The sequence below is a fragment of the Macaca nemestrina genome, chromosome 2 (genome assembly GCF_043159975.1).
Source record: "Macaca nemestrina isolate mMacNem1 chromosome 2, mMacNem.hap1, whole genome shotgun sequence".
NCBI lineage: Eukaryota > Metazoa > Chordata > Mammalia > Primates > Cercopithecidae > Macaca > Macaca nemestrina.
Window position 1 is genome coordinate 156,564,510 of NC_092126.1, and position 16,399 is coordinate 156,580,908.

General features: G+C 46.9%; 1 long non-coding RNA gene across 1 annotated transcript in view; it reads left to right on the forward strand.

The window, feature by feature from the left end:
* The first annotated feature begins 2,392 nt into the window (after nucleotides 1–2,392).
* The window catches only part of LOC105477815 (uncharacterized), a 49,916-nt gene continuing 35,909 nt past the window's right edge, over nucleotides 2,393–16,399 (forward strand). Inside the window, exon 1 of the long non-coding RNA XR_984949.3 lies at nucleotides 2,393–2,501. This is a non-coding gene — a long non-coding RNA (uncharacterized lncRNA). The remainder of the gene's footprint in view (nucleotides 2,502–16,399) is intronic.

A 16,399-nucleotide genomic window follows, 5' to 3' on the forward strand; every position in this document is an offset into this window, starting at 1 on the left:
AAGCGAGGTTGTGAACTCTGGCATGGAAGAGCTGATGGGGCCACCCTTGAGTAGATTCCATATGTCCATGCCAGGTGAAGTGGACTCCTTCCCAGTTGGTGGTCTTTCCTACACACACACACACACACACACACACACACACACACACACACACACACACATACACACTGTCCCTACCACCTTTGGTGGTCCTGGGGGCACCTGTGGCCTGCCTGAGGCAGATCCCTGAGGGACTGTGCTATCTGACCAGTCTGGGCTGGACTCCCAGACTTCCCATGTGACCTTGGTTAGGTTACTGCACCCTACACCTCATCCGTACCTCCTGAGCCTCTGGGCCGGTGTGCTGAGATGATGGGGATAAAGGGCCTCTGGTCCAGCAGGTGCTCAGCAAGGGTGAGTTTCTTTCCCTCTTCCCTTTGAATATTGCCTATTCCCTCAAGGCTGGCTGGCCCATCCTCCCCCGACTCCCACGGTGGGCTCCCCCTCTGACAGGCACCTCATTAGCAGAATCTCTGTAAATAACGCCAACGAGTTAGAGTTACAACAAGGTAGCTCATTAAAGGCACTTCGCTTGTCTCACTCCCCAATTAGTGTTTCTGCGGGTGCAGCTGCCAGGACTGCGGTGACAGGGCACCCTCGGCATGTCATGGTGCCTGGGCAGGCCTGGGTCACCCCAGGGGAGCCAGTGTCAGCAGCCCCAGGAAGAGGGAATGGGCAGCCTGGCTCACTCCAGCTCAGCAGCCCTGCACAGTCATCCTGTGACAACTGGGAGCACACAGCATTTGCACCCACCACATGGAGCACCCAGCTGCTGGGGCACTGCAGAGGTGGACCCAGACTTGGACTTGGTTTTGGTTGGCGAGTGCATTCCTCCATCCCAACCCTTGTATGGTCCACTTCCACTCCATGTCACTCCATCAAAACTGATGTCCCATCAAAACTGTCCCATGTCCCATCTGCTCCATCTTCCTCTTATCCTCTTTCATGGGTGACCTTGAGTCTTCCACCACAGCTCCTTGGGACAACATTCTTTCCCTTGGGTACTGAAGTTGTCGATGACAACTTGAGTATGACAACAATGGAGGGAATTTCAGGCTGAAAACGAAGAAGACAACATGCCAGACAGGCCTTGGGATACATGGGTGATGATGTCCACAGGACAAGTCTACCAGGTTGCAATTTTTATCCATGTTTCTATACATAATGAAACAGGCTCATAGAGGTTTAGCCACTTGCCCCAGATCACACAGCTAGTAGGTGCCAGTGCTGAGGCCAGGGCCGAGATCACTCTAGAGCCTGTGTTAGGAGCTGCCTACTTACCTGTGCCAGCAGGTTAATGGGAGTGGAAAGTGATTCTCTAGTCCTTCCCTCCCTCCCTGCTCCTTCAGCCTACCCCTGTTCCATCATTTTTTCTAACTAGGTTTTGATCCCCTGGCCACACTTCCTTCTGTTTTCACTTTGGATCTTCACTTTCTCTTTTACTTTGGGAAGGAAACTGCTCCCAATTTCTCTCCTTCTTGCTGAATCGATAGCTTAGCTGGGCAAGGCAGAAAATGAAATTTACATTCAATGGTTTCCATGGCAACCACCGTGCTGGACCAGTTTCTCCTGCTCTTGGGGGCATAGTCTTTTGAGAAGAGCCAGGTATCAAAACCTCAGCTCCCTGAGAATGTGGCAAGGGTTTTAAACAGAACTAGAGAGGGCTTGAGTCCCCTTGACCATCAATTTTTCTGGCTGTGTGTTACATGAGAGAAGGGAGAAGAGCCCTCCATTTCCCCAATATATCAAGGAGCAAATTGCCAGTAGCATCGTCCCTCAGCTTCATCATAGCTAACACTTTGTGAGCTCTGACTATGTACCAGGCTTTGTGCTGAGTGCTAAAGCATTCTTTTCTTTCATCTTTGCTTCAAACTTAAGAGGTAGGTACTATTGTTATCCTGTTTCGCAGATGAGGTAATTGAGCCGAGGGAATATTATACACCTTACTTAATGGCTCAAAGAGTCAGAGCCCCCAGGATGGGCCCTAGATTGGCTTGACTCTGGAAACTGTGGTATTAATTATGCTGTAATGGCATCATACTGGGGACTCAAAGGTGAACAAACTCACTTCCTGCTTTGCTGAGGTCCACAGAAAGGGCTGTAGCATCAAGGCTGAGAGCACAGGTCTGCAGCCAGGCAGCCTGAGTGCCTTTACATATCTTGGGTGTGCCTCAGTTTTTTCCCTCTGGACTAGAGATTAGGCATAGTATCCATCTCTCAGGCGTGTTGTATGGATTAAGTGAGATAAAGCCCACAAAGCACTGGGGCAGTTCCTGGCACATGGTTGGTACTCCATATCAGTAACCACCATGTTTGCCACTGGGGTAGGGGATGGACCAGTGGGAGTCAGCCATTCACATGGTGTCAGTGTGTGCTGGAGGGCCGGGGAGAAGCAATGGGCTGTGACAGCCCAAAGGAGACATCAGGCAAGGTCTGGTGGTCAGAGAGGCTTCATGGAGAAGGTATGGGGGCAGGCAAGGAGAGGGAGGGGAACACTTGAGGCAGAGAGATTGACAGAGAGGAAGGAGAAGGAGGGAGTGTGGTACATTTGAGCAAAGACTAGTGTGGGATAGGGCTGAGACTCCGGGTGTGTGGAGGGGGCACTGTCATTCCTGCCTTCTCAGTACCTATTCCTCTTCCTAATTTTCTTTTAGGAACCCACTATCTTTCATCTTCAGTCTATGTGATTGGGGAAGGTCTGGCTCCACCCCCTGGGTCCACATATGGGCATATGACTCATCCCTAGCCAATGAGAGACTTGCATCTCTCTGGCTGCATGGACTCAAGCAGAGTCAATCACAGTTAATGCATGTTATACCTGAGACTTTTGCTGGAGCTATGGGGGTGGCTTAGCTGGTAGAATGCAAGCTTCAAGACGCAGGGCAGTGGGGGCTGTGTTTTCACCTTGAGGGGAGAGCCTGCCTGAGAATGAGGCCAACAGTAGAGGGAGGCGTAGCTCAGAAGTGGCAAAAGATGAATTCCTGGCACTGTTCCTGGATCCAGATGTGCCAGAAGTCCCAAGGCCTTTCTGGCACACTAGCCAATAGATCTCTTTCCTTTTATTTATGCCTGTGTGAGATGAGATTATGCTTTTTACCATAGCAAGAGCCCTCCTTAACATAAGAGGAGTGAGGAGCAATGGGCTGAGGGGAAGGCAGGAGCCAGGTCATGAAATCTTAGATGGCATATTGAAGAGCTGAAAGGTGATGGGGAGGCTTGATTATAAGCAGATGGTTGATATGATCAGGATTTTGCAGGATCCTCTGGCAGCAGTGGACCAAAATGACTTGCAACAGAGGTCTGGCTAGGAGGCTGGTGTGGTAGTCCAGATGGGAGAAGACGAGTCTGACCTAACGCAGAATGTGTTAGTTTCCTAGGCTAATGTAGCAAATTGCCACAAACTCCACCTTAAAACAACACCAGCTTATTGCCTTATAACTCTGCAGGTCGGAAGTCTGAAATGGGCCTCACTGGGCTGGAGTCAAGGTGATGGCCAAGTCACCTTCCTTTGTTGTAACTCTAGGGGAAAATCTGTTTTCATAGCTTTTCCAGCTTCTAGAGGCCACATGCATTTCTTGGCTTGTGGCCTCTTTTCCATCTTCAAACCTCATTACTCCAGCCTCTGCTTCCATCATCACATCTCTCCTCCCTGATTCTGATCTTCCTGCCTCCCTCTTATAAGGACCCTTGTGGTGGCATTAAGGCCACCTGGATAACCCAGGATAAGCTCTTCATTTAAAAATCCCTGACTTAATCACATCTGCAAAATCTTGTTTGCACATAAATTGGTATATTCTCAGGTTCCAGCGATTAGGACACTGGCATCTTTCAGTTGTTTTTTTTTTTTTTTAGCGATGGGGTCTCCCTCTGTTGTCCAGGCTGGAGTGCACTGGTGCAATCATAGCTCCCTGCATCCTCGAATTCCCAATCTCAAGGGATCCTCTTGCCTCATCCTGCCTAGTAGCTGGGACTACAGGCATGCACCACCATGCCTGGTGAATATTTTTAAAATTATTTTTAGAGATGAGGGCTCACTATGTTGCCCAGGCTGGTCTCTAGCTCCTGGCCTCAAGTGATCCTCCTGCCTCAGCCTTCCAAGTAGCTGATATTACAGATATGCACCACCACTCCAATGTGGGCATGGTCAACTTTGGTGGCCGTTATTTAGCCACCAAATGGAGGGGAGTTATGGATAAGAGATACAGGAAGGAGTCAGAGCGACTGAACTTGGTGGGTGTGGGTGTTGGTGGATCACCTGAGGTCAGGAGTTCAAGACCAGCCTGGCCAACATGGTGAAACTCCATCCTAGGGCTTGCATGGTGGGACCAGTCCCCCACGTGGTCTGATGCTTTCCAACAGTGTCCCACAGTCTGGCACAGGCACAGAGCAGTCAGGCAGATGAATCCACTGAGGTTGGAGTTCTTGCCAGATGGGAGGTGCAATGGGAGGATGACAGGGCAAGAGCGCGGGGGGTTGAAATCATGGATCCTGGAATGTAAGGGGGAAAGAGAGGAAAGTGACACTTTCCTCTAACAGGTAAGAAAGTAGACCTGTCAACAGGAGAAGGAACTCACCTTTGTGGGTGCCTGCTGCACACCTGGCCCCTGCTGTACCCTGGGCCTGTGTCCACTCTAGTCCATGGCCCTGCCTCCTGCCGATGTGACAAGCACTTGAAGGTCAGTTGGGAGCCTCAAACTCAACAGGCCCCAAATCAAGCTCCTGACCTCTCCCCATCCTGCTCCTTCTGCAGCCTTTCCCATTCTTCCTTCTGACTACTTAGGCCACAAACCTGGTGTTATTCTTGGCTCTTTTTCTCTTATGATCCCCCACCCAGAGCTTGTCATCTCTTCCTTCAAAATATTAGCAGAATCAGACCACTTCTGCTCCTTCACTCTGGACCAAGTGACATTCAGTCTTGCCTGGACTGTTGTGAAAGCTCCTGAGGCATCTCCTTGCCCCTCAGTCTATTCTGCAAGCCCCATACCAATTCTCAGCTTATTCGGCGTAGAATTCAGTCCCAAGATTGGCCCTCAGGGCTCGACATGTTTAGGCACCTGTCGCTGCATGACTGGTGCTTGCCTGTCGCCCCACTCCTGACTCCACCCTGGTCACTGTGGCTTCTTCCCTTTCCACAGGTGTGTAGCCCCACCCTGCTTCAGGGCCTTGCATCCTGCTGTTGCTTCTGCCTGGGACCCTCTTCTCCCAGATACTCGCATAACCTGCTTCTTCACTTCACTCAGGCTTTTGCTCAAACTTACCTTCTCAGTGAAGCCTTATCTGGGCATCCAATTTAGAAAGATAACATCACCTCCATCCCTGCATAAGGGAACGGCTCCGCCCTGGTGCCCTGCATGCAGCCACATGGCCATGCTGCAAAGGCTCCCACCCGTGAACCACAGCCTATCCCAGCTTGGCACAACACCCTGCAGTCCTCCTGGAACACCGGAGGAAGGAGGCCTCTCCCCTGGGAGGCAGCGCTGAGGCAGCTCCACAGTGCCTCCTGGGTCCCCAGCAGAAGAGCTGCAGAATCAAAGCCACTTAACTGCAGTCAAGCTGCGTCAGCCTCCTTGGTGATAGGGTGTCCCACAACTCAGACCCAACTCGGACTGTGGTAGTCCAGGCCCTTGGCTTTGGTGGCATCATTTTAGGTGTGCAAGACGGGACCCTGGACGTGGCGCTGTCCCTGACTCTTCCTTTCACTATCCATGCAGGTCACACACTGTCAGAATCTAAAAGTGGCTCATTGTGTCTGCTCTGCCCGGATCAGTCAGGGCCAGCCTGGTGTTGCTGCAGGTGCCTAACTACCACTCTTTGCTATGTTGTGTATTTTAATTATCATGTTCTGTTGTTTCTCCCTCCGTGAGGACAGGGGTTTTGTCTCCTTTTAAGTAATTCTATGCTCAGTTCCCAGTCCTGGGGCTGGTACACGGCAGGTACTCAGCAACTGTTGAATGAATGAAGATGAACCATCCTCAGGCCCTTTGTATATAAAGAAATCGAGGCACAGAAAGGTCACACAGCCAGTCCCTGGCACAGGTGGGATTTGAACCCAGGCAGTCCAGCTCCAGAGCCCACCCCTACGATGCACAGCTTCCCATTAGGGGAGAGTTTCTGCAAAGGTGAGGAATAGGTATGGTGGAGCTTGGATGAAAGCAATCAGGAAGAACTGGTATTTGGGTGGAGATCTAGTAGGTTTCTGGTGCTGACCCTAAAGGTGTGGTTGAGGGCCTGGGAGGCTGGAATGGAGTGGAGGATTGAGATCCTGAGAGCCCAGGGTGCTGGACTTGGCATGGGCTGTCCGCGTGGTCACTGAGTTGTCAGGTGGAAGGGCTAGGGAGTAGGGAGGAGCCCTGCAGGCTGGGCCAGAGTCTGCAGCAGAAGGGCCTGGAGTGGGGAGCAGTGGGCCCTGGTGTGGCAGGTGTGTGGTAAATGCCAGGGTGGCCACCCTAATTCTAAGTTATCTTTGGTAAGATTATCCCATTTTTCTAAAAATACCTAAGTCTTGGGTTCATAATTTTTACACAACATTTGCTGGAGTCCCAGAAGGTAGATTTCGAGACGCCTGTAATTCTAATGAACCCATTATCAAAAGATGCCTACGTGGCCAGGCATGGTGACTCACGCCTGTAATCCTAGCACCTTGGGAGGCTGAGGGGGGGGGTGGATCACCTGAGGTCAGGAGTTCAAGACAGCCTGGCCAACATGGTGAAACTCCATCTTTACTAAAAATACAAAAATTAGCTGGGTGTGGTGGTGGCACATGTATGTAATCTCAGCTACTCAGGAGGCTGAAGCAGGAGAATTGCTTGAACCCAGGAGGTGGAGATTGCAGTGACCTGAGATCGCGCCACTGCACTCCAGACTGGGCAACAGAGCGAGACTTCATCTCAAAAAAAAAAAAAAAAAAAAAGGACCTATGCAAGCCTCTAACTGGGAGAGTGGAGAGGGGACTGGGAGGTGAGATGGCCATCAGGGTGTTCATCTTGGGCTGTGACTGAAGACAATAGGACAACAAGGTCTCGGGGTGGAGAGAGTGGCAGAGAGGGTCAGAGCCAGGAAGCCCCCAGGGAGGGATGAGCTCATTCCATAACTTAGACTCTGTGTCAGTGATGAAGCTGCACTCAATGGGACACCTGAGGTCCAGGGCCTAGAGGGGCAGCAGCTCCCCCAAGGTGACACTGAAGAGCCAGGTGAGGACAAGGAACCAGGCTTTGATCTCAGTCCTTCCCACCTTAAGCTCCTTTAACCTGTGGGCGCTGGCAGGTGTTCTCCCTCCAGGCCACTCACATGAACCACCTCAGGAGACAGCCCTGGACCAGGTCCAACCTGAGGCGGAGGCCGGAGAGTCTGAGTCCTGTCAGGGTCTTGGTGTTGGCTAAGGGGGTACAGCGGGAGTTTCTCCTGGGGTTCAGGGTATTCCAAAGCAACTACTGCAATAATACAAGCAGCGAATAAGCTTGGTCTCTGAACATCCCTGCGTTCTGTGGTTGGTCACTCCCTCCTTGGGGTTCCTTATTTTGGTGTGTGGTAGATGTCATGGCGCCCCCCTCAATACACCTGCCTCTGTTTGACTCCCCAGCCTGAGCCTGGCTGTGGCTGTGCACTTGGCCCTGTGGCTTGCCTGAAGTGGGGAATCCATGTCCCTGAGCAGCCCCTGATCAAGGGGCTAGGTGTTCATGCCCAGCTCCCTGGCTCCCGGGGGTAACTCAGCTCTCTGCTGTGTCAGGCACCAGCTGCCCACTGGGGTGACTGGCAGTGATCTCTGTGCCGGCCCTCACTGTCCCGGATTCACACCCTTTCCCTGCTGGTGTGCCTGGGCCATCCCCATGACCCCCTCCACTGGGGCCCTTGTCTAGGGCTGGCTTTGGGAGAGATCAACCCAAAACCTTGCCTTCTCCTGGTTCTTAAGATAATCAATCCATATTCAGGGCAGAAAGGTGAAAAGTTGGAAAGGGAACAAGGTAACCCAAATCACCCCAATCCCAGTGACACGTGTGCGCTCCCTCTGGGCCTTTCCTCCTGGCAGCACTGTAACTGGCATTTACACAGTGCCGGCTACTGTCACAGACCCTTATCTCCTTTCTCCTACCAGCAACTTCGTGAAGGAGTTACTATTTTATTATCCCCATTTAGCAGATAAAGGAACTGGGACATAGAAAGTTCAGGGAACCTTCCTAAGGCCACAATGCTAACACGTGACAAACAGAAATTCTAACCCAGCAAATGTGTGACTGGCCTTGAAATAGGTGTATTTTACAAAATTGGCGTCACGCTGACCTTCCAATTAGCTTGCCATGAGCATTTTCCTGTCTTAAAAGGCTGTAAAAGCATGATGTTTATAGCTGTTTGATAATTCATTTTCTAAGGGTACTCCAGAATTTATTTTTTGCTCTTCTCTGTTTTTTCTCTCTCTTTTCTTTTTCTTTCTTTTTAAAATTGCTGTTATAAACAACAACTAATGAATGTCTATCTTTGGGATGTTTTTAAGGCTAGTACATCTTTTGGACAATGTTTCCCCAGCTCCTCTCTTTCCCCCCAACAATAGCACTTGGGGACTAAGAGATGGTGTGTCCCCCACTCGCCCGGTCCCCTCTCTACCCTGTGTACTCCAGTCCAGGTGCCACGAGATGGAGCCAGGAAGCCCCAGGGAGGGATGAACTCATTCCGTGACTTAGGCTCTGTGACAGTGATGAAGCTACCTGCAATGGGACACCTGAGGCCCAAGGCCTAGAGGGTCAGCTGCTCCCCCAAGGTGACACTGAAGAGCCAGGTGAGGACAAGGAACCAGGCTTTGATCTGAGTCCTTCCCACCTTAAGCTCCTTTAACTTCTGAGATGAGGCGTCCTCGTGCTGAGTGGTGCTTGGGGCAGGGGGTCTGGCCTCCCCGCTACCAGGGCAGTGGTCAAGATTCATGTCCTGTGTTTTTGTGACCTGGGTGCAAAGACCACTCCCTCATTCACCTGGCTACAGAAGCTCCCACTCGTGGAGGGCCTACTGTGAGTAGGGTCTTGAATTCCCATCCCCAGGGCCGCTGCTGGTACATAACCCATGGCAGGTGAGGTGTGCAAAGTATCCTACTTTTAGCTTCAGTCAACTGATTCCAAGAACAGGGTCCCCGTGGTTCAGACTTGGACTTCTCAGAAAAACTTACAGGTCTGAGCTTTTGATGTGTAATCTCCCGTTTTTTTAAGTGTTAACAACCAAATCCACTTTCTTGTTGACTAGATTATACATATAGACAGGCAAGAGCCCTCATCCCTTCCTGTCTCCTGTGCCCAGTGACCACTCCTCCATCCTTTTATTATGAAAGAAGTGGTGTCCTAGTCCATTTTCTGCTACTTATAAATAGAATACCTGAAGCTGGGCAATTTAAAAAGATGAATTTATTTCCATAGTTCTGGAGGCTGAGGAATCCGAGGTGGAGGGGCCACATCTGGTGAGGGTCTTCTTGCTGGAGGGAACCCTCTGCAGAGTCCTGTAGGGCCTCACATGGCGAGGGGGCTGAGCATGCGATCTCAGGCCGCGCTTTCTCTACTAGTCCCACTCTCATGAGAACACATTAATCCCTTAACCCATTAATCCATTAATCCACAAATGGATTAATCCATTCATGAAGGCAGAGACTGCATGATCCAATCACCTCTTAAAGACTCCACCTCTCAATACTACCACATTGGGGATTCAATTTCAACACAAGTTTTGGAGGGGATATTGAAACCATAGCAGCTGGTATATATGTGCTATTCTGCACCTTTCTTATTTTACTTGGTAACAGGTCCTGGAGCCCTTTTCTTATCAGTATTCAGAGAGCTTCCTCTTTCCACCCTAACAGTTGCATAGTATTCTACTGTGTGGAGGTACCAGTTTACTTAACCCAGTGGTTCTCACTCAGGGGAGATTTTGCTCTGACAATGTCAGGAGGCACATTTGACAGTCACTAGGTGTGTCTGTGTGTGTGTGTGTACTGTCATTTAGTAGGTAGAGACCAAGGGTGCTGCTAAGCCTCCTACAATGCACAGAATGACCCCCATGAAAAAGATTTTTTCTGTCCAAAACGTCCAATAGTATGGAGGCTGAGAAACCCTGATTTAATCCACCTAGAGTTCCCATATTTAGCAACAAGAATACAGGAATAAGGCATGAATGCACCTATTGCCCTAAACAAGCATTCATTGTTTATCTGAAGTTCAAATTTAAATGGGCATCCTGTGTATCATCTGACACCCCTAAATCCATCCCCTGTTGATGGAGACATGAATTGTTTCCAATCTTGTGCTATCACAAAAAGAGTAATGACGAACATCATTGCATATCTCATTTTGTTCACGTACAAGTAAATCTATGGGATAAATTCCTCAAAATGATTAAAGATCACAATTTGTAACTTTTATAGATACTGCCAAATTCCCCTTCATTAGGGTTGTATCAATTTACACTCCCACCAACAAGATATAAGAGTGCCTGTTTCCCTACTGCTTGCCCACCAGAGTGTATTAATAAATTTGGGATTTTTGCCATTTTGATTGGTGGGAAATCTGAATAGAAAACTTGAAGACATTGTGAGCAAACTTGGGTGGAAAATGCATATGTGAAAAATGTTAAAATCCTGGGCCAAATTCAGCCTGCGGTGAGCCAGTTTGGTGTGTCCATCGTATGCCTGTTATTGCTGATCTTCTCCATAGCTGTGTGCCCAGGAAGGTTCAGTCACCTGCCCAAGATCACACAGCTGGTCCATGATCATCATGTGAATGCTCGCCTAGTGTTAATACTAAGGTGGCTCAGGATGGGCACTGGAGGGGTGGTCTGGACTCCAGCAAGCTCACATCCCCCACCCTCAGCCCCGAGTCTCCCTGGAAGCGTCCTCCAGCTGCATCATCACTCAGCCTTAAGCTGGCCCACTTGTCTGAGCACATGGCATTAGCAGCAACTGTGGCCCAAGAGTGGGTGTGGAGGGCCTTGCTGAAGGCTGGACAGTCATGTTTGCTTCAGCTAATTGGTTAAATAGATTCTTCTACATGCACAGCGTTGAGCTTTCTGCTTTGATAAGGCATAATATTAATTTTAATTAAATGTCTGAAGGCTTGGCCAAATATTTCCATTTTCTGAACATGTACCTTGATCACAGAGTTTACATTCCCCAGAGACAAGGTCGCTGGGAAGGGCTGTATCCCCCAACCCCCTTCAGCCTCTGAGTGTAGGGGAAATGTGAGGGTGGGGTGGGGAAGGAACTGGCTTGGCTCATGAAAGATTCACATGAACTGAGGACCTACTATGTGCCAGGCACTTCCATATCTTGTTTTCACTTGATGATACAAAATGGAATCTTAAATCCTCACTTGAGCAGTAAACACCGGATCAGTAGATTAACAAGTTTGTTTAGAGTTATGTATCTGCTAAGTGTGGGGTCAGGATCTCCTTGACTGAAGGGATCATGGGTGGTGACACCTGCAGTTTTGCCCCGAAGGCTCTGCTTTCCGGAAACAATGCTTTGCTTTTCCTTTAGGGAGCCACCCCTCTCCCACTCAGTGCAATTCCCATAGAGCTGAGCTTCCCCTGTTCCCAGGCAGCTCCTGCAGCCCCGGCTCTAGAGGCGGGCACCACCTGGACCGGCCTGGGGCTGTCAGAGCACTTTATCCCACGGCCTGGTGATTAGGGATGAACGTGAGACTCAAGCCTGGCCTCTGAGATCTAGTCCCAGGACTTTGGTTGGAGTCCACGGGAAAGAATTGTTGTCTTCCTAGTTGTTAGAGTGCGGTCTGGCACTATGGACAACAAGTTGTGGAGAGGAAGACAAAGCCAAGAAATGGAGGCATGGGTAGGGAAAAGAAAGTAAATGCCTAGGGTGTATCATGTGAGCCCCGAGATTCAGCCGTGCCTGAAGGAAGACTGCCCTTGAACTTTTAGCATTATTTAAACCAGAAAATTATTAAGGTTTTCTTCTTCCTCCTCTTCCTTCTTGATCTTTTTCTTCTTCTCTTTCTCCTAGTCTTCTCCCCCTTCTCCTCCTCCTTGCTTAAGCCATTCTGAGGTACTTAAAATCATTTCCTTGAGTGTCACTTTCAGGTTCAACTCCAACAGTTGTGAAGGGCAGCCATGAAGAGGTGGGACACAGTGACAAAGGTCCTTCCAGTCAGCTAGTCATCTTAGGTGCAGCTTCCATCCTGGGGTGGCCTGCCCGCTCCCTCTGATAGCCGCACTCCCTCTGATAGGCATCTCAGCAGGCACACCCCTCACCGCCAGCTCTGGCACACATCCCTGGCCTCCTGTTTGTGTGGCACTTTCGCTCCTGTTCTGGGCCCCTCAGTAGCTTGTCTTCTTAGCCAATTTTGGGCCCAGGCTCCCCACCCATGAGCTCGGGAGTCACCACTTCTTGGAGGTGTTGGGAGAGCTAGGGTTTACTTTGGTATTGAGTCCAGGTCAAATACGGAAAATATCCAAGGTTGAGTAAGGGGTCCAGAGGTCCAGAGACCCCCATAGTGAGACTGTGTTTACCATTCACACATATGCATGTGAGCACACTTCACACATGCACACGCACACGTGGCCCTACAGATCCATTTGTGTGTGTATCTGTAGAGAAGGAGTCTGTGGTCAGGCTCAGAAAAATGCTGGGGGTTGTTCTGGGTGGCATGGTGTTTGCTTGCAGAACGTCTTTCTGGGTTACTGGAGTTTTCTAAAATGAGTACGCATTATCTCTGCAAATAGAAATATATATGTGTGTATATATATCTCATATAATGTTTCAAAATTAGTTGCAAGTGTAAAAAATTGTAAGAAGAAAATGTAAAACAATTTCACACAAAATATTCCCAGGGGCAGTGGCTCATTAGCCAAGCATGGTGGCTCATGCCTGTCATCCCAGCTACTTGGGAGGCTGAGGCAAGAGGATGGCTTGAGCTCGAGGTCGAGGCTGACGTGAGCTATGATCGTGCCACTGCACTCTAGCCTGGGTGACAGAGCCAGACCCTGTCTCAATAAATAAATAAATAACCACTGTCACCAAGAGAGGAGTGCCCATTTTCTCGCCATCTTTCCAACACAGGATATAATCAATTCTTATAGTTTTTGCCAATCAAATGGGCAAAATCTGGAATTAGATTTTTTATTTTAATTTGTAGTTGCATAATTAGTGAGATTGAGCTTCTTTTCATATGTTTATGGGCTGTTTGTTTTTCTCTGCAAGTAAATTTCCTCTTTATATCCTTTGCCATTGTCTCTACTGGGTTGCCTGTCTTTTGCTTATTAGGGACTTCTAAAAACATCTCTTCAGAGTATTGATGTTTTTCCTGTAATAAATGTTGTTATTTTCTCCCAACCTGTCATTCATGTTGAATTTGTTTATGGTGTCTTTTCCCTTATAGAACTTCCCATTTTATATCGTCAAAAGGATTTCCTTTATGGCGTCTCAGTCTTTGGTATTGCTTAGAAAGGCCATTTCTGCTCCAAGTTCTATGGAGCTTGTGCCACATTTTAAGCCCATGCTTTTATGGAATCTTTGTGTTCAAAATATTGATCTATCTGAAATTTATCACCATGTATGCTATGCAGTAGAATGCCAATTTTATTGTGTTCAAGATTCCCATATATTCCCCAAGTGGTTCCTGAACTTTCTGTGTCCTGTTGCTGTTATTATTTTTAATTCTGGGCTGTTCCAGTGCCTTCCACATGACCTGAAGGAATCAGCTTGTCAAGTTCCTCAGAAAAATTCTGTTGGGTTTTGATTGCTATCATACATAATCAACTTGGAAACCAGGGGCCAATATTGAGTTTATTTATTTATTGGACACCAGAGGCAAACATTAAGTTACTTATTACTCCTCATTTCATGGCCCGCTATTATCATCCATGCAATGCCCTTTTCTTTCTTTGTAGTAATTATTTCCTCCTTTCCCTCTTAATTCTCACTCCTAAGTTGGTACTTACTAACTTGTTTGAAAATTGTCTTTGGATAGTTATTAATCCTTATGAAATATTTAGTGTTGTTTCGTGTCAAGTGCTATAAATTTTTCAATGATCATGTTTTAAAACATGTCTAGGTAGCTATATGTGTATCCAATTTGTTGCTTCTAGTAGTGGCATAGCATTTCTCACACAGCATCTATCATTGTTTTCTTTTTAAGTTTTAAATTTTTTGTAGAGTGAGGTCTTGCTCTCTTGCTCAGCTGGTCTTGAACTTCGGGCCTCAAGCAATCCTCTCACCTTGGCCTCCCTAAGTGTTGGGATTACAGACGTGAGCCACTGAGCCCAGCCTATCACTGTTTTCTTAAACAGTCCTCTGGCAATGAGTACCAAGGATGCCTCCAGCTCTTGGGTTCCTTAAACAATGCTTGGTTGAACATCTTTGTACTTATTCTCCTGTGGAGCTCAGCTCACATTTCTCAAGCGCCTGCAGCCAGGAATGGGTTTGTTGCATCACTTAATTTCCACTAAACGCTGCCTGATTGCTCTTCAGAAAGGCTGCACCCGTTTCGCTCCCACCCAATGCATGCACCATCCTGATTTCCTGTGTCTTTGCCAGTGCAGAGTTTTTTCTGACTTCCTAATTTTTACCACTGTGATGGGGTAATTGTTTTAATGTGCATTTTCTGATTACGAATGAAGTTAAGCATCTCTCCATGTACTTAAGAACTATTTGGGTTTCCCTTGCTATGAGTTGCCTAATCATATCGCTTATCCTTTTGCTGTTGGGTTGATTATTTTGTTGTTAATCTGCAGACATTTCTTGTATATTCGTGGTGTTAGATAATGCAAATATCTTCTCCAGTCTATCACTTGACTGTATCTTTGTGTGTCTTTATCCAACAAAATGCTTCATTTTTATATAATCAAATCCATCTTTTTTCTACTTTGTGATTTATGCTTTTATGTCTTAAGAGGTCTTCCTCCACCCTTAGTCACAAATATATTCTCTTACATTGCTTTTTTCTATTAGATTTACCTTTTATATTTAAGTTCACCTTAGTAAATGATTAATATATACTTTGGATATGAAGTTCCCTTAGTATGTGATCAAAAGTAGGGATTTAACTTTATTTTGCCACTTATAATGAGCCCATTTCCCTACTACTGTTTCCAGGACACACTGTGCTGAATAGAAGTGCCTGGTCAGGCATTCTTAATTGATTTCTAATTTTAAAGAGAATGTATTTAATATGTCTATATATAAGGGCTTTTGGGTTTGGGTATACACCCTTTATCAGGTTGAGGAAGTTTCCTTCTGTTGCTTTTCTTGGTGTTCTTATCATGCATAGATAGGAACTGGACATGAATAAAGTCATTTCTGTGTCTATTGATATAATCCTGTGACTTTTCCCTTAGGTTATTAATTGGTGGATTTCACTGATAAACTTTCTAATATTAAACTTAATTTTAATTTCTTGCATAAATCCTATTAGGTAAACTACTTTTTCAAAAAGGAAATTGTTTGTCGAGGTGTAACTTGCACACAAAAAAGAGATGAAATGATAAATGAATGCAACAGTGGAAGCAGCGTCTCCATCAAGAAGCAACATGACCATCTGTCTGGAAGCTTCTCAGCCCCTTCCCAGGCCTCCCCCTCCAAGGGGAACCACTGCGTTGACTTCTAACACCATTGGTTAGCTTTGTCTGCTTGTAACTCTTATGTTAGTGGAATCATGAGATGCATTATGTTTTGAAATAGTCTGTTGAGTTTGATTCACAAATATTAGTTTAAGAAACTTTGCATTTATATTCATAAGTGACATGGCTTGATGATGTTCTTGTCTTGTCCTGTTCTTCTCCAATTTGGGATCCAGATTTTTCTAGCTTCATAAAATAACTAGGGCAGCTTTCTCTCTTTTCTTTGTTTCTGAACAACTTGCCTATAATGAGTATTTTCTTTTCCTTGAAAGTTTGCTTGAACTCCCTTGTGAAACGATTTTGGCTTGAGGTGTCTGAAGAAGTGGGTATTTGATTACTATTTTAACTTCTTTAATTGTTATTGATCTATTTAAGTTTCTGTTTCTTTTTGTTCCAATTTTGGCATTTTATGCTTTAACAGAAATATATCTACTTTGTCCAGGATGCCAAATTTGTAGACTAAACAGTTGTTCGTAATAGTGATTACTTTGGAATTTTATATTATGCCTGTAGTGATTTTCTCTTTTTTGCTCTATATTTTGCTTATTTGCAATTTTCTCCCTTTTTCAGATATGTGGGAATTTTTTAAAAAGGCATCCTCCTGTTGTTACTGCTTTTGTTTTGTTACATTATGGTTAGAGAACGGGTTTATATGATATTGATTTCTTATTTAATTTAGGGAGCCTTCACTTGTGCTTTCATACGTGGTTGATTTTGTGAATGTTCCATGTGTGCTCAAAGATAACACGTTTTGTCTCTG